Consider the following 21702-nt stretch of genomic DNA (forward strand, 5'->3'; position numbering starts at 1 on the left):
TACCTAGCTACAAATGCATTTGCAATAAATATATCAAGCTAGCCTACTAGTTAATATGAAGTTGCAATAATGCTGACACGGGAACAAAACTGAGGAACAGACAGATATAGGGGGGACAATCAACAATGGGAAGTCCAGGTGAGTCCAATGACGCAGTTGCGTGTAATAATGGTGACAGGTGTGCGTAATGATGGGCAGCCTGGTGCCCTCGAGCACAAGAGAGGGGAAGCGGGAGCAGGCATAACAAGTTAAGTCACATATTTTCTCAATTTACAGTATGTTTGCCAATCGGTTGTGCAGCCAGACTTATTCTTGAATGCCTAATTAAATAAAGGTTAAATAAAACATTTGCTATTCCCTTTGCCTCATCCCTCTCAACTATAACATTTTTCAATTCCTCATCAATCCAGAGGGATTTAATAGTTTTTACTGTCATTTTCTTATGGGTGCAGGCTTAGTAACTGGAATAAGCAATTACATAAATGTGCAGTGTCTGGTTGCTCTTCATCACACACCACAGACCAGCAAATATTATTTACTTCTTCAACATAGGAATCACTACAACACTTATTGTATGGCCTCTTATACTCTATATTAGGCCTAGTCTTTGGAACTTTGGTTTCCCTAGATATTGCTATTATATTACTATAAATATATCTGATGGATTTGGATACTGTTTTAAAGCAAAGATGTGATCAATACATGTGGATGATTTCATTAATGTCCTGGTAGGTTGACTGATAACCTGAACCAGGTTGTAGGCACTGGTTACAGTTTGAAGATTTTTCTTGAGTGGCAGCTTGATGACAGCTTGATGAAAGCCAGTCACACAGACACCCAGAAAATATACCTCTTGATATCACATACATTATCAATCATTTCACACATATTATCCAGATACTGATTACTAGCACTTGGTGGTCTGAAGCAGCTTCCTACAAGAATGGGCTTTAGGTGAGACCTGTAGCATGAGATCTTCTCTGAGGTTTACTGGGAATATGACTCTGAGCATAAACTGGCAACACCTTCAACATTGGAATTCCTGTTTCTTCTGAAGATGTTGAAACCATGTATTCCTACCATTCTATCACAAAGATATTATCTAAGTGACAGTCAGTATAGGAATGTTATCTGGTACCAGAAAGTTATCAATTTCATGAACATTGTTTCTCAGGCTACATATGACAATGTGGGCTATTTCTTGCAAATTTCTGCGATTATTGATGTTATTATTACTTTACTGGGAGGCTTATCAGAGGTAGACATGACAGTGATATTTATGTTTGAGCTGTGAACTTCCTACTAGGGCAAACCGCCTCAGTGCTAACAGTATAACTCAGGTTCAAATGCTATTGATTACAACATACAACAGCTGTAGGATTGACAGAGGCATTCAGGGGAGTTAGAGGGACATAAATTAGGTTACTTACATTATGACTGCCAATGCCCCTGTGACAATGTACATTTGCAGCAGCACTTTGACAACTCAGCAATACAATGGCAGGGATTTTCTGAGCAGGGTTTAGGTTACTGGTAAGTCGTTGTCTCAACGCAGCTTTGAAATGTGAGGACATGGTCCAGGAGCCAAGATGATTTGGATGGATTCCGTCAGTCCTATAGAGTATCTTCTGTTTCTAAAAGATGTCAAATGTATCTATAAAAGTTATGCCAAGAGCTACAATAGTCTTTTAGCCAGGTGTGTAACGTCAGTAGCCTGCTGAATCTTTCACAGCCACCACCCAGTGATGGTACTGAAATAACTGGCCGCATTTGGGAATCTTTCAGAGCCTGAATCAGTTATTTAAAATCGTTTTTTAGCAGTTCCAAGCTAGCCTTTCTAATGTTGTTTGACCCCACATGGACTACGACAGCCCCATCCCCCAGCAGCTGTCTTATAATGGTAAAAAGCAGTCTTGTAATGTCCTGTCCTCATGCTCCAGGATAGCAGGGTTTTTGTCCTGGGAGATGTTTCTCACCATAGAGCTGCTGATGACAATAGCTGGTGAAATAGCTGAGGAGGTCCGGCCCTTCTTTTGCTTCGAGTGGTTTAGAAGCCCCCACAAGGACTGATGGGAGGTGGGGCCCGATAGACCTGAGCCAGCCATAGAATCCAGCATGGCTGATGAAGGGGCAGGAGTCTCAGACACCCTCACTGTCAAATGAGAGGGAACTCTGAAGATCGGAATCTGAGGTAGAAGCCACTGGAGAGGGAACAGAGGACGAAGTAGCAGGTACCTCCAGATCCGATCTCAAAGCGGAAGTCCCCATGGATTAAGGTGCCGGAACCTCTGGATCCAGGGTGGTGAAGCTGTTTGAAGTCTGTATCTGGTCCAGACTTCCCAGCACCAAGGAGGCCCCTATTGCCAAAGGCCGCTGCTTTCGACTTCCATGGCAAGTGATGTACGTCCATGGCTGGTTGGTAAGGTAAAGAATAGGAACATTCACTAAGTCATCCAGAAGCAACCTACTAACTCCAATCTCCAGGGAAGGGGGAGATCCCTTCGGGGATCTCCGGTCGCATTTCGCTTCGCTCCACAGGTAGTATCACATTTTTCATTTCATTACAGTACAACGGCTTGATTTGTTTGATCGTAGCTAGCTACATAGCTAGCTACATAGCCGTCTTTGTATCAAAGATAATTGTGTAGTCTTGAGCGATTTCCTAGGTTAGCTAGCCAGCTATTGTCGTTCTTTTAACGCAACGTAACGTAAATCAACACTGCTAGCTAGCCAGCTAGCCCCGAATTGCAGCACAGTAGCACAGTAGAAACCATTACACTCAACGGAACGACTTGATTAGTGTAGTGTCAACAACGCAGACACTGCCAGCTAGCCTACATAGTCAACAACGCAGCCTCTGCCAGCTAGCCTACTTCAGCAGTACTGTATCATTTTAATCATTTTAGTCAATAAGATTCTTGCTACGTAAGCTTAACTTTCTGAACACTCGAGACGTGTAGTCCACTTGTCATTCCAATCTCAACACTGCTACTCCTACTGCTCTCTCTTCGTCTGCCCACGTGTTCTCGCACACCCCGAGAGCTTCTGGTCAGCGGGGTGGTGGCACCGGGATCCTCATCTCTCCCAAGTGGTCATTCTCTCTTTCTCCCCTTACCCATCTGTCTATCGCCTCCTTTGAATTCCATGCTGTCACAGTTACCAGCCCTTTCAAGCTTAACATCCTTATCATTTATCGCCCTCCAGGTTCCCCTCGGAGAGTTCATCAATGAGCTTGATGCCTTGATAAGCTCCTTTCCTGAGGACGGCTCACCTCTCACAGTTCTGGGCGACTTTAACCTCCCCACGTCTACCTTTGACTCATTCCTCTCTGCCTCCTTCTTTCCACTCCTCTCCTCTTTTGACCTCACCCTCTCACCTTCCCCCCCCTACTCACAAGGCAGGAAATACGCTCGACCTCATCTTTACTAGATGCTGTTCTTCCACTAACCTCATTGCAACTCCCCTCCAAGTCTCCGACCACTACCTTGTATCCTTTTCCCTCTCGCTCTCATCCAACACTTCCCACACTGCCCCTACTCGGATGGTATCGCGCCGTCCCAACCTTCGCTCTCTCTCCCCGCTACTCTCTCCTCTTCCATCCTATCATCTCTTCCCTCTGCTCAAACCTTCTCCAACCTATCTCCTGATTCTGCCTCCTCAACCCTCCTCTCCTCCCTTTCTGCATCCTTTGACTCTCTATGTCCCCTATCCTCCAGGCCGGCTCGGTCCTCCCCTCCCGCTCCGTGGCTCAACGACTCATTGCGAGCTCACAGAACAGGGCTCCGGGCAGCCGAGCGGAAATGGAGGAAAACTCGCCTCCCTGCGGACCTGACATCCTTTCACTCCCTCCTCTCTACATTTTCCTCTTCTCTCTCTGCTGCTAAAGCCACTTTCTACCACTCTAAATTCCAAGCATCTGCCTCTAACCCTAGGAAGCTCTTTGCAACCTTCTCCTCCCTCCTGAATCCTCCTCCCCCTCCCCCCTCCTCCCTCTCTGCAGATGACTTCGTCAACCATTTTGAAAAGAAGGTCGACGACATCCGATCCTCGTTTGCTAAGTCAAACGACACCGCTGGTTCTGCTCACACTGCCCTACCCTGTGCTCTGACCTCTTTCTCCCCCCTCTCTCCAGATTAAATCTCGCGTCTTGTGACGGCCGGCCGCCCAACAACCTGCCCGCTTGACCCTATCCCCTCCTCTCTTCTCCAGACCATTTCCGGAGACCTTCTCCCTTACCTCACCTCGCTCATCAACTCATCCCTGACTGCTGGCTACGTCCCTTCCGTCTTCAAGAGAGTGAGAGTTGCACCCCTTCTGAAAAAACCTACACTCGATCCCTCCGATGTCAACAACTACAGACCAGTATCCCTTCTTTCTTTTCTCTCCAAAACTCTTGAACGTGCCGTCCTTGGCCAGCTCTCCCGCTATCTCTCTCAGAATGACCTTCTTGATCCAAATCAGTCAGGTTTCAAGACTAGTCATTCAACTGAGACTGCTCTTCTCTGTATCACGGAGGCGCTCCGCACTGCTAAAGCTAACTCTCTCTCGTCTGCTCTCATCCTTCTAGACCTATCGGCTGCCTATCGATACTGTGAACCATCAGATCCTCCTCTCCACCCTCTCCGAGTTGGGCATCTCCGGCGCGGCCCACGCTTGGATTGCGTCCTACCTGACAGGTCGCTCCTACCAGGTGGCGTGGCGAGAATCCGTCTCCACACCACGTGCTCTCACCACTGGTGTCCCCCAGGGCTCTGTTCTAGGCCCTCTCCTATTCTCGCTATACACCAAGTCACTTGGCTCTGTCATAACCTCACATGGTCTCTCCTATCATTGCTATGCAGACGACACACAATTAATCTTCTCCTTTCCCCCTTCTGATGATCAGGTGGCGAATCGCATCTCTGCATGTCTGGCAGACATATCAGTGTGGATGACGGATCACCACCTCAAGCTGAACCTCGGCAAGACGGAGCTGCTCTTCCTCCCGGGGAAGGACTGCCCGTTCCATGATCTCGCCATCATGGTTGACAACTCCATTGTGTCCTCGTCCCAGAGCGCTAAGAACCTTGGCGTGATCCTGGACAACACCCTGTCGTTCTCAACTAACATCAAGGCGGTGGCCCGTTCCTGTAGGTTCATGCTCTACAACATCCGCAGAGTACGACCCTGCCTCACACAGGAAGCGGCGCAGGTCCTAATCCAGGCACTCGTCATCTCCCGTCTGGATTACTGCAACTCGCTGTTGGCTGGGCTCCCTGCCTGTGCCATTAAACCCCTACAACTCATCCAGAACGCCGCAGCCCGTCTGGTGTTCAACCTTCCCAAGTTCTCTCACGTCACCCCGCTCCTCCGCTCTCTCCACTGGCTTCCAGTTGAAGCTCGCATCCGCTACAAGACCATGGTGCTTGCCTACGGAGCTGTGAGGGGAACGGCACCTCAGTACCTCCAGGCTCTGCTAAATGACTTAAATGTAAATGTAAATGTAAAATGGAGAAGAGCATAGGCGACAGCGCACAACCCTGCCTTGTCCCTCCATAAAGGTTCGATCGGGGCGACAATGATTGGTTAGTGAGTATTCTCGCACAGAGTTTCCTATATAAAAGCTGGATCCACTTTATGAACCCACCTCCAATATTAAATTTCTGTAGGACCTTGAATAGATAGGACCACTCAACTTGGTCAAACGCCTTTTCGGCCTCAAGAGATATAACGGCAAGGTCCACGTTGGGTAACCTCTGAGAATACATAAAGTTTAAGAGGCACCTGAGATTAAAGAATGAGTTTCTGTTAGGGATAAAGGTCCGAATGGACCAATTTGCCAACTAAAGTGCTAAGCCTGTTAGCCAGGGTTTTTGCTCAAATCTATTGGTCTGTATTAAGGAGAGATATTGGTCTATATGATCCTACCTCTTCTGGATCCTTACCCTTATGTATAACTGTAATGAATCCTTCATCCAATGTAGATGGGAGAGCTCCATCCTCATTGGCCTGAACCAGCATTTTGTGCAGGTAGGGAAAGAGCATGTTACTGAATGTTTTATAGAATTCACTAGGGTGTCCATCTGGGCCCGGGGTCTTACCACTCTTTAGAGATGTAATTGTTTCTCGAATTTCTTCAAGAGATATTTCCTTAGTCAGGAAGTTAGCATCTTCCTGGTTCAGGGCCGGAAGATTGCAGTCCTCCAAAACGTTTTGCATAATTAAGGGGTTAGGATCCGCTTTAGATGTATATAGAGTCTCATAAAACTGACAGAATCTGTCATTGATGTCTTTGGGGGAAGAGAGTAATTCCCCAGATGCAGATTTAACTTTGTGAATCATTCGGTCACTCACATTTTTTCGAAGTTGTCTGGCGAGTAATTTGTGTGGTTTATCACCAAACTCAAAATATTTTTGCTTGGCATAGAGAAAAGATTTAGCAATTTTAGCTGAGAGAATCTGATTATATCCAAATTTTAAAGAGGTAATGTCTTTTATGTTTCTCCATAGATGGATGGCTAGCATTCTCCCTATCCAGTAAGTGAATTTGTCCCTCCATTTCTTCCATTTTCCCTCTGTTTTGCCTACTCCTGGCAGTCTGAAAGGAGATGATACAGCCTCTAAAATACGCCTTCAGTGTTCCCCACAAAAATGCTGGGGAAGTCACTGTGTTGTCGTTGGTATCAAAGAAAAATGTAATTTGGTCTGTTCACAGAATGTTGGTTCTGTGAGGAGCTGAGGATTCAACCTCCAGACCCTCTCATTTGGTACGATTGTCACCCAATCTCAGGGAGAAGGTGTGAGAAGGAGTGGACTGTGGTCCGATATTATAATATCATGATACCTCACATTACAGGTATAGGGGAGTAGTATAGCATCAACCAAAAAGTAGTCAATTCGAGTATAAACATTGTGAACATGAGAATAAAAGGAGTATTCCCTACCCATAGGGTTAGCGATCCTCCATATATCAAATAAGTTAGAATTTTTTATGTAGGTATTCAAGAATTCGCTTGAATAGGAGGTAGGGGTTTGCCGGGTTGAGGATCTATCCAAATATTGGTCTAGCACACAGTTAAGGTCCCCTCCAATGACCAGGTTAGTATGGGAGATATCTGTAATCAGGGCAAGGCCTCTTTTGAAAAAAGGGGGTTATCAATGTTTGGCACAGATATTTAGTAGATTTACTGAAGTAGAGTGGATCTCTCCTATTATGATCACATACCGACCCTCTTTATCCGCAATAGTGGTTTAATGTAGAAAGGGAATTCCTTTCCATACCAGAATCGCTGTACCTCTCGTTTTGGCAGAGAAGTTAGTGATACACTTGCCCCACCCACCTACATTTAAGTCTGCTATGAGATTTATTTTTCAGATGGGTTTCTTGCAAAAATATCATATCAGACGAGAGTGCTTTCAAGTGGGCTAGGACCTTGCCTCTCTTAAATTGGTTCGTTTAAACCCTTGACATTCCAGGAAGTGAATGTAAGCCCCGCCCTCCTCTCGTTTGTAGTTCCTATGGTGGCCTGCATAACATGTAACTCAATAAAAAGTTAAGAAAGCGCACCAAACCATTGCGATCAGCATATGTAGCACCTACACCCGAGCAGTATCTAACCAAGCCCTCTCCCCCAGCAATCACATTTACTTCCCACCATGTCCCCCCCATCAACCCACATTTAACAGGCATACACAAATAGGAGAGAGAAAAATTAGAAAATAAAAATAATAAACACATTGTCTGGCCGATGCCAAAAAAGCATGGCGCGACCTTGAGGTAAAACAAAAATAAAATGTGTGTGTGTAACGCTTGTCATCTGGGGAAGGAGAGGAGGACCAAGGCGCAGTGTGGTAAGTGTTCATATTATTTAATGAAATATGCAACACGATACAAAACAACAAACACGACAAACAAACAGTCCTGAAAGGTGAAACAAAAACACTAAACAGGAAACAACCACCCACAAAACACAATGGAAAACAGGCTACCTAAATATGGTTCTCAATCAGGGACAGCTATCTCAATCTCAACGATTGACAGCTGCCTCTGATTGAGAACCATACCAGGCCAAACACAGAAATAGAAAATCATAGACAAACTAACATAGACAACCCACCCAACTTATGCCCTGACCATACTGAAACAAAGACATAATAAAATAACTAAGGTCAGAACGTGACACACATACACATACATACATATGCATATATACACATACATACATACATTCATCTACATACTGTACACAAACATTCATACCCCAGAATCTACACTGATTTAAAATATACACATACATAATACTAAAATGCTAAGAGAAAATAATAATAAAGTACAAATAATAATTATATGTACGCACACCTACACAGACACAAGCACTACAGAGGGCTGGTGGGAATCTAATCGGGAGAGTGGCCCACGGCTAGACAAAGGCAGAACAGCACAAAACATCAACTTGCTAACCAGGTGTCTGCGTCTGCCCCTTCCCAACCATCATCCCCAGTCCCCTGCAAGCAATAAATAAATTGTATGGTAATAAGAATAATGTAAGAATTGAAAAATAAATAACGATACAAAACAAAAATGGGGGAAAATAAGTATATCCATCCGAATGTGTCAATGATCAAACCTGGAAGGCTTCCCAAATGGGCATCGCTCTGAGTACAGCCGGAATGAAAGTGAACTTAATGTTAAATGAGAGCTTTGACCGCCATCCATTGGTCGGCTCAGCGTCTTACATGTTCGGTAGCCCTTGCTGAGCCTGTTTAATGCGGTTTCCCCCGTTATGGTATAGTATATTTTCGAATCCATGAGCAGACCCTAACACACAATGACAAGGCACTCTAACCTGTACGGGGGATTGGCGTCTATTCCCGGATAAACTTCTCTGCGTCCAAAACCGAGGAAAGCCAAATCTTCTCACCGGAAGGCGGGGTAATTCTTAGTCTTGCAGGAAAGAGCAAGGCTGGGCGAAGATGGAGTTTGTAGAGTTTGGTCATGACATCTCTGTAGCCGGCACGGTGCTTTGCCACATCGGGCGCATAATCCTCATAGACACAGAAGGGGTGCCCTTTATGTAACAGGTTGCCCCTCATTCGAGCTTCGCGCAGGATAAGATCCTTGGTCTTGAAACTGTGACAACAGATGATTACTGGGCGAGGACGTTGGCCCGGTCCAGGCACTGGGACAAGGGTGCGATGTGCACGGTCCAGCTGGGGATCTGAAGCCAAAACATCCAATCCCATTGCATCCTTCAATAGCTTGGCGAAGAAGTCGGTGGGGCAAGAGCCCACCTCCACCCCCTCTGCCAGGCCAACAACGTGAAGGCTATTACGTCTGGATCGGCCCTCCAGTTCGACCACTTTCACTGAAAGCCTCTACACACTATCCTGCAATGACGTGCATAGATTCTCTAACTCGTTGATTCTACCAGCGTTGAATTCAGAAGCTTTCTCCAGGTCCACAATACTCTGGCCCTGCGAAGCGACCATTCGAATGGTGCTCTCGATGTTGGTGTCCAGTTCCGCAATAGTAGCCTGAAGATCCTCAGCTATAGCAACATGTAGCTCCCCCAAAGCCTGGGTAAGTTCTGTATGTGTCATGTTGTTGCCTGTGCCTTCCGCCATGTCTGTTTTGTTGTTTATTGGGGAGTAGGCCTCTGCTGTGGATTTATTGTCCTTTGGTCGCTTATTACTCGGCATTTTCACATAGAAAGTTACAATATTGTATAAGAAAGAAACGTTTGTTGTAAAAAAGTGCCATAAAGTAGGTTAAGTTAGATCATTTCGCAAAAAAAGTTGCAGGAGCCTCTCTCACACAGCCGTTCACTCCAACATGCTAGCTCCGCCCAGCATTCAAATTTTAAAGAGTATTTTGGATGTTAGGGAAAATGTAATGTTATATATAGTTTCTTTAGAAATGTTATGGAGTAAATTAAAGTACAGATGTCCCCAAACACTATTCATGTAGTATTTCAAAGTATTTTTACTTAAGTACATTACACCACTGATTTAAATTAAATAACAGTTGCTAATGGTAGAGGAAATACTGTATATGCTGTATGTTGTTTGTCATAAAATATGATGTCTCTAGCTCTATTGATCTCAGAGTAATTAGGAAAAAAAACTTAGTGTTACTTTTCGTCCCAGTTCTCCCCTACTCAGCTGCTCGTTGGTAAGAGAATGCTCCTGCTACCTGTCTCTCCCTAGATCATTGTGAACCATTTACTAATCATTAGTTAAGTATTTTTGTGTAACCTCATCTAAAGTGTAGGCTATTTATATATTTTTCAGTGACCGAGGCTACCGAGTCTGCCGATAAGAATATGGTGATTGCTCGGAAACCAGATGGCACAGCGGAGAAGGTACGGTGGGATTCGAGATGGTCAGTGACCTGTTTGTTGACTTGGCTTTCGAAGACCTTAGATATGCAGGGCAGGATGGATATAGGTCTATAACAGTTTGGGTCCAGGGTGTCTCCCCTTTGAAGAGGGGGATGACTGCGGCAGCTTTCCAATCCTTGGGGATCTCAGACGATATGAAAGAGAGGTTGAACAGGCTGGTAATAGGGGTTGCGACAATGGCGGCGGATAGTTTCAGAAATAGAGGGTCCAGATTGTCAAGCCCAGCTGATTTGTACGGGTCCAGGTTCTCCTTTACCCAAATCCAGATAGCAGATGTTCTGAAAGAGCTGCAAAACCTGGACCCGTACAAAACCTGGACCCGAGCTTCAATGCCATCTAGCACTCCTTCCGTGGCCTCCAACTGCTCTTAAACGCTAGTAAAACCAAATGCATGCTTTTCAACCGATCGCTGCCAGCACCCGCATGCCCGACTAGCATCACCACCCTGGATGGTTCCGACCTTGAATATGTGGACATCTATAAGTACCTAGGTGTCTGGCTAGACTGCAAACTCTCCTTCCAGACTCATATCAAACATCTCCAATCGAAAATCAAATCAAGAATCGGCTTTCTATTCCGCAACAAAGCCTCCTTCACTCACGCCGCCAAGCTTACCCTAGTAAAACGGACTATCCTACCGATCCTCGACTTCGGCGATGTCATCTACAAAATGGCTTCCAACACTCTACTCAGCAAACTGGATGCAGTCTATCACAGTGCCATCCGTTTTGTCACTAAAGCACCTTATACCACCACCCCGATCGCTGCAGCTGTACATAGTCTATTGGTAAATAGCCCACCCATTTTCACCTACCTCATTCCCATACTGTTTTTATACTGTTTTTATTTATTTACTTTTCTGCTCTTTTGCACACCAATATCTCTACCTGTACATGACCATCTGATCATTTATCACTCCAGTGTTAATCTGCAAAATTGTAATTATTCGCCTACCTCCTCATGCCTTTTGCACACATTGTATATAGACTGCCCCTTTTTTTCTACTGTGTTATTGACTTGTTAATTGTTTACTCCATGTGTAACTCTGTGTTGTCTGTTCACACTGCTATGCTTTATCTTGGCCAGGTCGCAGTTGCAAATGAGAACTTGTTCTCAACTAGCCTACCTGGTTAAATAAAGGTGAAATAAAAAATAAAAATAAATAAATAAGCACACAACACAGGATGTTAAAGGAAATATATCAAACATTTTATTCACAAAAACTGTTGTGAAACAAATGTTGCAAGGACTATGAAATGTTGTCTTGGGGTCCTTTGGCTCAGAGTTTCCTTATGCAAGGGTGGAGACTTCGCAAACTGGAAATCCCAATTTCGAACACTTATAGACCCAAATCTTAATCACGCAGCTGACCCAAATTACACAAGATTTTAGTTCGGAGTTAACCAAGACTAGACTGTGTTCTAGTTGTAACAGTCAGCTTGGATCTCAAACCATGCTACAATATCAAAGTTCAAAGAAATATTGTGTTCCTATGAGAGTAACCAAAGCAAGACAGACACATCAAGTGAGAAAATTAGCATGGCCATACAGTTTCAATCCCCAAAGTACACTAACTTTCTTACAACTAGACAAACAATACAGTTCATAAAGTCCAAATATCAAATAGAATCCCAACAAAAAGCAGTCTGAAAGTCAATAAAAAATAAAAAAGGATGCAAATATAGGTAATCCAATAAAATAAGTGACAAAAAGATACAATCAACAAGATAGATCCTACCGAATGGAGATTCTTACAACAGCTCAATTTCATGGCATCCTCCAAAACCAACAACATATAAATCTGTTTGAGTTGGTCTAACAATCAAATCAAATCAAAATCACATCAAATGTACTTAGATAGCCCATCTTACATCAGCTGAACACCACAATAATGAGCAAAAAGTATTCATTTGAACGGTTAATTCTAGGGTGCTTAAAAGGTTTTCCACATCACATCTCAGCCAGATACACAGCAAACACTTCCCCAAAATACTATTTAGTCTTAAAAGGACATGCACTATTAAAGGAATAGTCCACCACAATGACAATGGTGGCCATCTTAGCTTTGCCAGTGCAAATATCTCAGTCAGAACTGGCAGATACATAATATAACAGCATGAATATAATACTGCATACTGACCCAGTCTGTAATACATACATGTTTCAAGCAGACTGCCATAATCCCTGTGCCTAAGGTAACCTGTCTAAATGACTACGGCCCCGTAGCACTCACATCTGTAGCCATGAAATGCTTTGAAAAATTGAAAGATTGCTCATATCAACACCATCATCCCAGACACCCAAGCTCATCAATAAGCTTAAGAACCCTTTAACTGAACACCTCCCTCTGCAACTGGATAGGCAACAACACATCCGCCATGCTGACCCCCAACACAGGGGCCCCTCAGGGGTGCGTGCTCAGTCCCCTCATGTACTCCCTGTTCGTCCATGACTGCGTGGCGTGCACGACTCCAACACCATCATTAAGTTGGCAGACAACACGATGGTGATAGGCCTGATCACCTACGATGATGAAAGTTCAGAGACCAGGCAGTGTGGTGACAGGACAACAACCTCTCCCACAACGTGGGCAAGACAAAGGAGCTTATTGTGGACTACAGGAAATTAAGGGCTGAACACGCACCCATTCATATCGACGGGGCTGTAGTAGAGCAGGTGGAGAGCTTCAAGTTTCTCCGTGTCCACATCACTAAGGACCTATCATGGTCCAAACATACCAACACAGTCGTGAGAGGGCAAGACAAAATGCCTCTTTACCATTAGTAGTCTGAAAAGACTTGGCATGTGTTCTCAGACCCTCAAAAAGTTATACAGCTGAACCATTGATTGCATATAGATTGGCTGCATCATAGCTTGATATGGCAATTGGTAGGCATCCGACCACAAGGCGCTATAGAGGGTAGAGCGCACGGCCCAGTATATAACTGGGTTTAACTCCCTGCCATCCAGGACCTATTTACCAGGCGTTGTACGAGGAAGGCCCTAAAATTAGTCAGACTCCAGCCACCCGAGTGGTAATCTGTTCTCTCCGTTACCGCATGGGAAGCGGTAACGGAGCGCCAAGTCTGTGACCAAAAGGCATCTGAACAGCTTCCTCCCCCAAGCAATGAGACTGCTGAACAGTCTTATGGAACAAATGCTACCCGGACTATTTACATTGACCACCTTTATTATTTACTTATCTTAATTGTTTGGCACTGGCTCCATGCACACTCACTAGATTGTACCCACACACTCATATATACTACATTGACACTCCAACACACACTACACACACACACACACACATGCATATTGACGCCAGACACACTCACACAGACACACTTTCAACCACACTGCTGCTACTCTATTTATTATACAGTACCAGTCAAAGTTTGGAAACACCTACTCATTCAAGGATTTTTCTTTATTTTTACTATTTTTTACATTGTAGAATAATAGTAAAGACATCAAAACAAGGAAATAACACATATTGAATCATGTCGTAACCAAAAAAGTGATATTCAAATCTAAATATACAGTGCCTTGCGAAAGTATTCGGCCCCCTTGAACTTTTCGACCTTTTGCCACATTTCAGGCTTCAAACATAAAGATATAAAACTGTATTTTTTTTGTGAAGAATCAACAACAAGTGGGACACAATCATGAAGTGGAACGACATTTATTGGATATTTCAAACTTTTTTAACAAATCAAAAACTGAAAAATTGGGCGTGCAAAATGATTCAGCCCCTTTACTTTCAGTGCAGCAAACTCTCTCCAGAAGTTCAGTGAGGATCTCTGAATGATCCAATGTTGACCTAAATGACTAATAATGATAAATACAATCCACCTGTGTGTAATCAAGTCTCCGTATAAATGCACCTGCACTGTGATAGTCTCAGAGGTCCGTTAAAAGCGCAGAGAGCATCATGAAGAACAAGGAACACACCAGGCAGGTCCGAGATACTGTTGTGAAGAAGTTTAAAGCCGGATTTGGATACAAAAAGATTTCCCAAGCTTTAAACATCCCAAGGAGCACTGTGCAAGCGATAATATTGAAATGGAAGGAGTATCAGACCACTGCAAATCTACCAAGACCTGGCCGTCCCCCCTCAGCTCATACAAGGAGAAGACTGATCAGAGATGCAGCCAAGAGGCCCATGATCACTCTGGATGAACTGCAGAGATCTACAGCTGAGGTGGGAGACTCTGTCCATAGGACAACAATCAGTCGTATATTGCACAAAAATGGCCTTTATGGAAGAAAGCCATTTCTTAAAGATATCCATAAAAAGTGTTGTTTAAAGTTTGCCACAAGCCACCTGGGAGACACACCAAACATGTGGAAGAAGGTGCTCTGGTCAGATGAAACCAAAATTGAACTTTTTGGCAACAATGCAAAACGTTATGTTTGGCGTAAAAGCAACACAGCTCATCACCCTGAACACACCATCTCCACTGTCAAACATGGTGGTGGCAGCATCATGGATTGGGCCTGCTTTTCTTCAGCAGGGACAGGGAAGATGGTTAAAATTGATGGGAAGATGGATGGAGCCAAATACAGGACCATTCCGGAAGAAAACCTGATGGAGTCTGCAAAAGACCTGAGACTGGGACGGAGATTTGTCTTCCAACAAGACAATGGTCCAAAACATAAAGCAAAATCTACAATGGAATGGTTCAAAAATAAACATATCCAGGTGTTCGAATGGCCAAGTCAAAGTCCAGACCTGAATCCAATCGAGAATCTGTGGAAAGAACTGAAAACTGCTGTTCACAAATGCTCTCCATCCAACCTCACTGAGCTCGAGCTGTTTCGCAAGGAGGAATGGGAAAAAAATTCAGTCTCTCGATGTGCAAAACTGATAGAGACATACCCCAAGCGACTTACAGCTGTAATCGCAGCAAAAGGTGGCGCTACAAAGTATTACGCCCAATTTTTCAGTTTTTGATTTGTTAAAAAAGTTTGAAATATCCAATAAATGTCATTCCACTTCATGATTGTGTCCCACTTGTTGTTGATTCTTCACAAAAAAAATACAGTTTTATATCTTTATGTTTGAAGCCTGAAATGTGGCAAAAGGTCGCAAAGTTCAAGGGGGCCGAATACTTTCGCAAGGCACTGTATTTGATATACCTCAAAGCAGCTACCGTTTGCCTTGATGACAGCTTTGCACACTCTTGGTATTCTCTCAACTAGCTTCATGAGGAATGCTTTTCCAACAGTCTTGAAGGAGTTCTCACATATCCTGAGCATTTGTTGGCTGCTTTTCCTTCACTCTACGGTCCGGTCCAACAAATCCCAAACCATCTCAATTGGGTTGAGGTCGGGTGATTGTGGAGGCCAGGTCATCTGATGCAGCATTCCATCGCTCTCCTTCTTGGTCAAATAGCCCTTACACAGTCTGGAGGTGTGTTTTGGTCATTGTCCTGTTGAAAAACAAATGATAGTCCCACTAAGTGCAAACCAGATGGGATGGCGTATCGCTGCAGAATGCTGTGGTGGCCATACTGGTTAAGTGTGCCTTGAAATCTAAATAAATCACTGACAGTGTTACCAGCAAAACATCCCCACATCATCACACCTCCTCCTCCATGCTTCATGGTGGTAACCACACATGCGGATATCATCCGGTCACCTACTCTGCATCTCACAAAGACACAGTAGTTGCAACCAAAAATCTCAAATTGGTCTAATGTCCATTGCTCGTGTTTCTTTGCCCATGCAAGTCTCTTCTTCATGTTGTTGTCCTTTAGTAGTGGTTTCTTTGCAGCAATTCGACCATGAATTCCTGATTCACTCAGTTTCCTCTGAACAGTTGATGTTGAGATGTGTCTGTTACTTGGACTCTGTGAAAAATGTATTTGGGCTGCAAATTCTGAGGCTGTTAACTAATTTTCTTATACACTTCAGCAGAAGTAACTCTGGGTCTTCCTTTCCTGCGGCAGGCCTCACGAGAGCCAGTTTCATCATAGCGCTTGATGGGTTTTGCGACTGCACTTGAAGAAACTTCAAAGTTATTGACATTTTAGGTCTAAATCTTAGGGCTAGGCATCCCGTCAGCACCTGTCGACAACTTCCGGAGGAAATTCGAGGGAGCTCAATTCAAATACATAATCATAAAAATGATGGATATTAACAATAATAATAAAAAACAACCGATATAAGACACTTGTATGTACCTAGATGTTTAATCTAACTGCATTGTCCAATTTACAATAGGATTTACAGCGAAAGCATGCCATGCGATTGTTTGAGGATGGCACCCCACATCCAAATATTTTCAACCAGCACAGGCTTCGTAAAATCACAAATAGCGATTAAATATTCACTTACTTTTAGAAAATCTTCCTTCCTCCCAGCTACAACATGCATGGGTTGTTTTGTTAGATAAAATCCTTCTTTACATCCCAAAAAGTCTGTTTAGTTAGTGCTTTGTTAAAACAAGTAAATATATGTTTCTATATAATTCTCAGGTACCCTAAATTGTAATTAAACTATAATATTTCATACGGAAAGAAGTATGTTCAATAGATAAGTAAAATTAGCAAGTGCACGTCCTCTTCATCGCTCGCGCACAGACTGATTTCCAACTCCAACTTCCTGTACCAAAACTCAAAATTAATCCTCATTTGGGAAGAAACAAGCCTGGAACCTCTAGTGGAAGCCATAGGAATTACAATCTGGGAGCTGGAATTGCGTAGAACCCATAGCTTTCCATTGAAAGAGCATGGGCTTTCAAAAAAAAAAAATCCCGGTTGGTTTCACTTTGGATTTTCTGCTTCCATTTCAATTGTGTTAAAGTCTCATACATTATTTTAACACTTCTACAAACTTCAGTTTGATAAAGTCTTTGGGGAATTGAAGGCCCACGAAAGTGCTGCATGTTCAATAAACACCAAAATTGGAACCCCTTCTAAATAATGGCCCGGCACTACAACAAGACACTTATTTTGAGTAGTTGTATTCTTCCCCTTTCAGACCTCTGGAGGCATAAGCTATGATCACCATTGGTTTTCTGTGTTAGGACATCTCCAAGAACCACGTTGCTGGCATCAGTGTGTACCTGGTCCATGCTCTGTGGCATTTCTCTGTCCATTCCCAATTCACTGGTAAATTGAGCTTGTTCAGCAGAGTGGCAAGGTCCGCATACATTTGTGATACCACCAGACCAGCCACAGGAACCACTGGATGGTTGGTAAGCCATGGGGAGTAGGATAGTTGGTCACCACCGTCTCGTCTGGATTTATTTCCACCCCTTTTCCTGAATCAAGATGTCCAAGGAACTTCAGCTGGGTCTTCAGGAAATGGCATTTCCTCATGTTCAATGTCAAGTTGGCCTCATGGACTTTGTTGAAGACAGCATAGAGGTCAGCCACATGTTGCTGCTTGTTGGTGGAGTAGACTATGATGTAATCTATGTAGATATATAGTCTACACCTTGCAGTTACCCACTAACTCTCTCCATCAACCTCTGAAAGGTCGCTCCAGCATTCTTAAGGCCAAAAGGCATTGCCTTAAACTGTTACAAGTCAAATGGAGTGGCTATTGGGTTCTCCTCTTTGCTCTTCTCCTCCATCTCATTTTGCTAGTAGCCCGACTGGAGGTCCAGAGTGCTCTTGGATGTCATGCATGAAGGGCTTTGGGGTAGGCATCGAATGACTTCTTAGCATTCACTCCTCTAAAATTAGCACAAAACCGTTAGGAGCCATCAGATTTGCCAACCAACACCACAGGGGCTGCTCATGATGATTGGGATGGTTTGAGGACATCATCCTTTAACATTTTCTTTAATAAGTTTTATGATTATCTCTTTTTAAGAGGTGACACCCGATAGGGCCTGGACCGAACCGGGATGTCATCTGAGGTAATTATGTCATGCTTGGTCACGTTGGTTATTCCTGACTTCTCTGAACAAACAGATGGCCAAGATTGGAAGAGAGGCTGCATCTCAGGAGGTTGATTTCTGAGCAGTTCAATGAAATATGTGGGTGGATCTGAGAGGGGATGACCTCTAGTGGAGAGAACAGAGGGCATGGCAACACATAGGCTGGGTGAGGCCCTGTAGTCCTCTTTGGGTCTGAACCAGGTCAATCTACAAAGAGAATAATTGATGAGTACAAAAAAGGACCGTTTTACTATTATCTTCAGTTCATAGTTGCTTTCTCGAAGGTTAATTTGAGTTCCTGTTTTGGTCAAGAAATGTAGACTCAGAATGGTGGGAAAGGCCAAGTTGTTGTCAGCCAGGTTTCCAGGGTCCACACAGTCTCATATGCCAAACCAAAGTGAGTTGAGATTTTTCCCTCAGCTGTGTGTGACTTTCAATCAGCAAGTACAAGACAATAACACAAGATAGTATGCTAAATAAAAAGAAAAGAGACCAAGAGAAAAACATACTATTTACAAGCTCTTTATATATACATATTCTTATATATAGTACTGCACAGGAGAGGCACTGTGATACATATATATATTTTTTTATATGTTTTTCAAAGCTAAACTTGCTATTTGCCTGAGTAATCTCTGGTAGCAGAGCATTCCACAATGACATGGCTCTATACATAACTGAGTGATAAACTAAATCTGCTTTTGGTTTGGGTACTGTGAGGAAACCCATTGCGCCGTCTCTGGTGGGATATGTATGTATGTCTGTTTGAACTGCAAATAGATTACACAAGTGGTCAGGCATTTTCAAAAATTAGAAGAGTAGAAATAGTCAATTTCTCCTCAACCGTCAACCATGAAAGACTATCGTGCATGTTTTGATGTTAGTTATATGTGTGCAGTGAAGGTCAAGGCATGCTGCTTTGTTTTGAGCCAGCTGCAGCTTTGCTAGGTCTTTCTTTGCTGCACCTGACCATATTACCGGACAGTAATCAAGATGGGACAAGATCAAACCCTGAACAACTAGTACAGTTGGTCTTTGTGTCAAAAACACAGATCATCTTTTTATAACAGACATACTGTACTTCTCCCCATCTTCCCAACAACTTTGTCAATATGACTTGATAACCATGATAACTGACCATCCTCCTTGGAGTTCAACTTCTTCAACTTGTTCAATGGTCACACCCTTATGCACAACTCCAGTTGAGGTTTATGTCTTAGAGAATGCTCTGAACCAAATTCAATTATTTTGGTTTTAGATATATTTATGACCAGTTTATTGTTATTTTTCCATTCTGACACTGACTGTAACTCCTTGCTAAGAGATTCAGAGAGCTCACTGGCTGTAGATGCTGATCTGTAGAGTGTGTAATCATTAGCATACATAGTAATTTGAGCTTTTTGTAAGACAAGTGGCTAATCATTTGTAAAAATACAGAATAGTGTGGCCCAAGTCAACTGCCCTGAGGGATACCTCACTGTACATATCTGATGTTAGAGAAGCTCCCACTGAAGAATACTGTTCCAGTTCTATTGGAATACTGTTCAAGTTCTAAGTAACTCTCCAGCCATTTGACCATGTGCAGCCATAACAAGTGATTTTTTTTCAATAACAAATTAGGATCAATAATGCCAAAGGCTGTACTGAAATCTAACAATACAGCTCCAACTATCATCTTGTTATCCATTTATTTGATCCAATCAGTCATCTGCAGATTGAAGTCAATGAAGTACAATCGAGTGTCCTTCCCTATATGCATGCTAAAAGACAGTAGTTAACTTGTTCTTAAAAAGTAGCATTGTATTTGTTCAAACACAATTTTCTCCATTAGTTTACTATTTTTAGATAGTGGAATTCTTTAAGCTTCCTTCAACGCCTGTGGACACACTCTCCTTTAGGCTTTGGTTATAGACATGGCAAATAGGGTTGGCAATACAGTCTGCTACCCTTCTCAATAGATTCCCATCTAGGTTGTCTATGCCTGGTGGTTTATCATTATGAATGGATAACAACTGTCTTTCCACCTCTTCGCCACGACCTTGACCAAATTCAAATCAGCAATCCTTCTATTACACCTCAATACACAAATATGATGCTTCACTGTTCAATGTTGACATTTCACTTCTCAGTTTATCTACTTTACTGGTCAAAAAGTCATTGAAATGATTGGCTATATCAAAAGTTTGTGTTATAAATGACCCATCAACTTTAATGAACGATGGGCTGAATTGAATAGAATTGGGTTTTCTGCCCATAATATCATTTAAGGTTTTCCAAAGTCTTTTCCCATTTTTTATGTGGCTGATATAGTTTTGGTAATATAATTTCTTATTTTTTGTCATGTTTAGTCACAACAATTCTCAATTGACAGTATGTCAACCAATCATCCTGAATTATATACCACCCTTTTTGCAGAAATTCTTTGAACCATACAGTAATTGTTCAATTCATTGTCAATCCAGGGGGCTCTATCAGTTCTCACTGTCAGTTTCTTACAGTTTTTCTCAGTCGCTTTGGTGCATTTCTCACATCATCACTAACATGTGCAAAATAATAAGTGCATTTTTCAGAACAATTTGTACAAACTGCAATATACAATAGATATGTTTCTAAAAGCTAGTCAGCCACTAAAAATCCTTAGTACATCTCTTAAAAGTAAATATTCATGCCAATGATAATGTCAGTGTCATCAGAATGATAAGTCATTGAGTCATTGTTCACGAACAAGGTCGTCAAAATGTTTAGGCATGTTGTCAATGTAACTGTGTACTTTGACAGTATTACCTGATGTAAACTTAGGCTACAGTTTGGATGACAGCTACTGTATTGAAAATGCACACGGTTGCACTTCTATGGCATATATCAATTTCAACAGTGCTATTTGCATATTACTATATGTAGGTTATTGATTGAAAGAGACTGGACAACCCAAGGGGCACAAAGGGGAAAAAAAACTAAATTAGAAAGAAACACAGGAAACCACCCCGAAGGCACAACTTTGCCCCCGCAGCACTGTTGTGCTGTCTCTACACATCCAGACGTTCCTGTCTGTCGACCCACATATTCTCATCCACATCACACCGGATATTTTCCCTTCCAATGCAACGTGGAAAGAATCTTTTGGAATGCCTTATCCATCCTCTGCAGGCGTCTACTGTGATGTCCTCACATGCTGCATCCATTGCAGCCAGCAGGGTCATCTGTGTGTGTGGCTGACAATCGTACACCTTCCACCTCCATGCTGAAAATAACTCCTCAATTGGGTTAAGGAATGGTGAATAAGGTGGGAGGAATTTTATGAGCATCCTCGGGTGGGTCACAAACCATTGCCTTATGTTTGATCGATGGAAACTCACATTATCACAAATGACCACATACTTTGGCAAATCCTCTCTAAACAGACCCCTCTCATCATCTGGGATGAGAGTCTCT

This window comes from Oncorhynchus nerka, linkage group LG9a, assembly GCF_034236695.1.
Source record: "Oncorhynchus nerka isolate Pitt River linkage group LG9a, Oner_Uvic_2.0, whole genome shotgun sequence".
NCBI lineage: Eukaryota > Metazoa > Chordata > Actinopteri > Salmoniformes > Salmonidae > Oncorhynchus > Oncorhynchus nerka.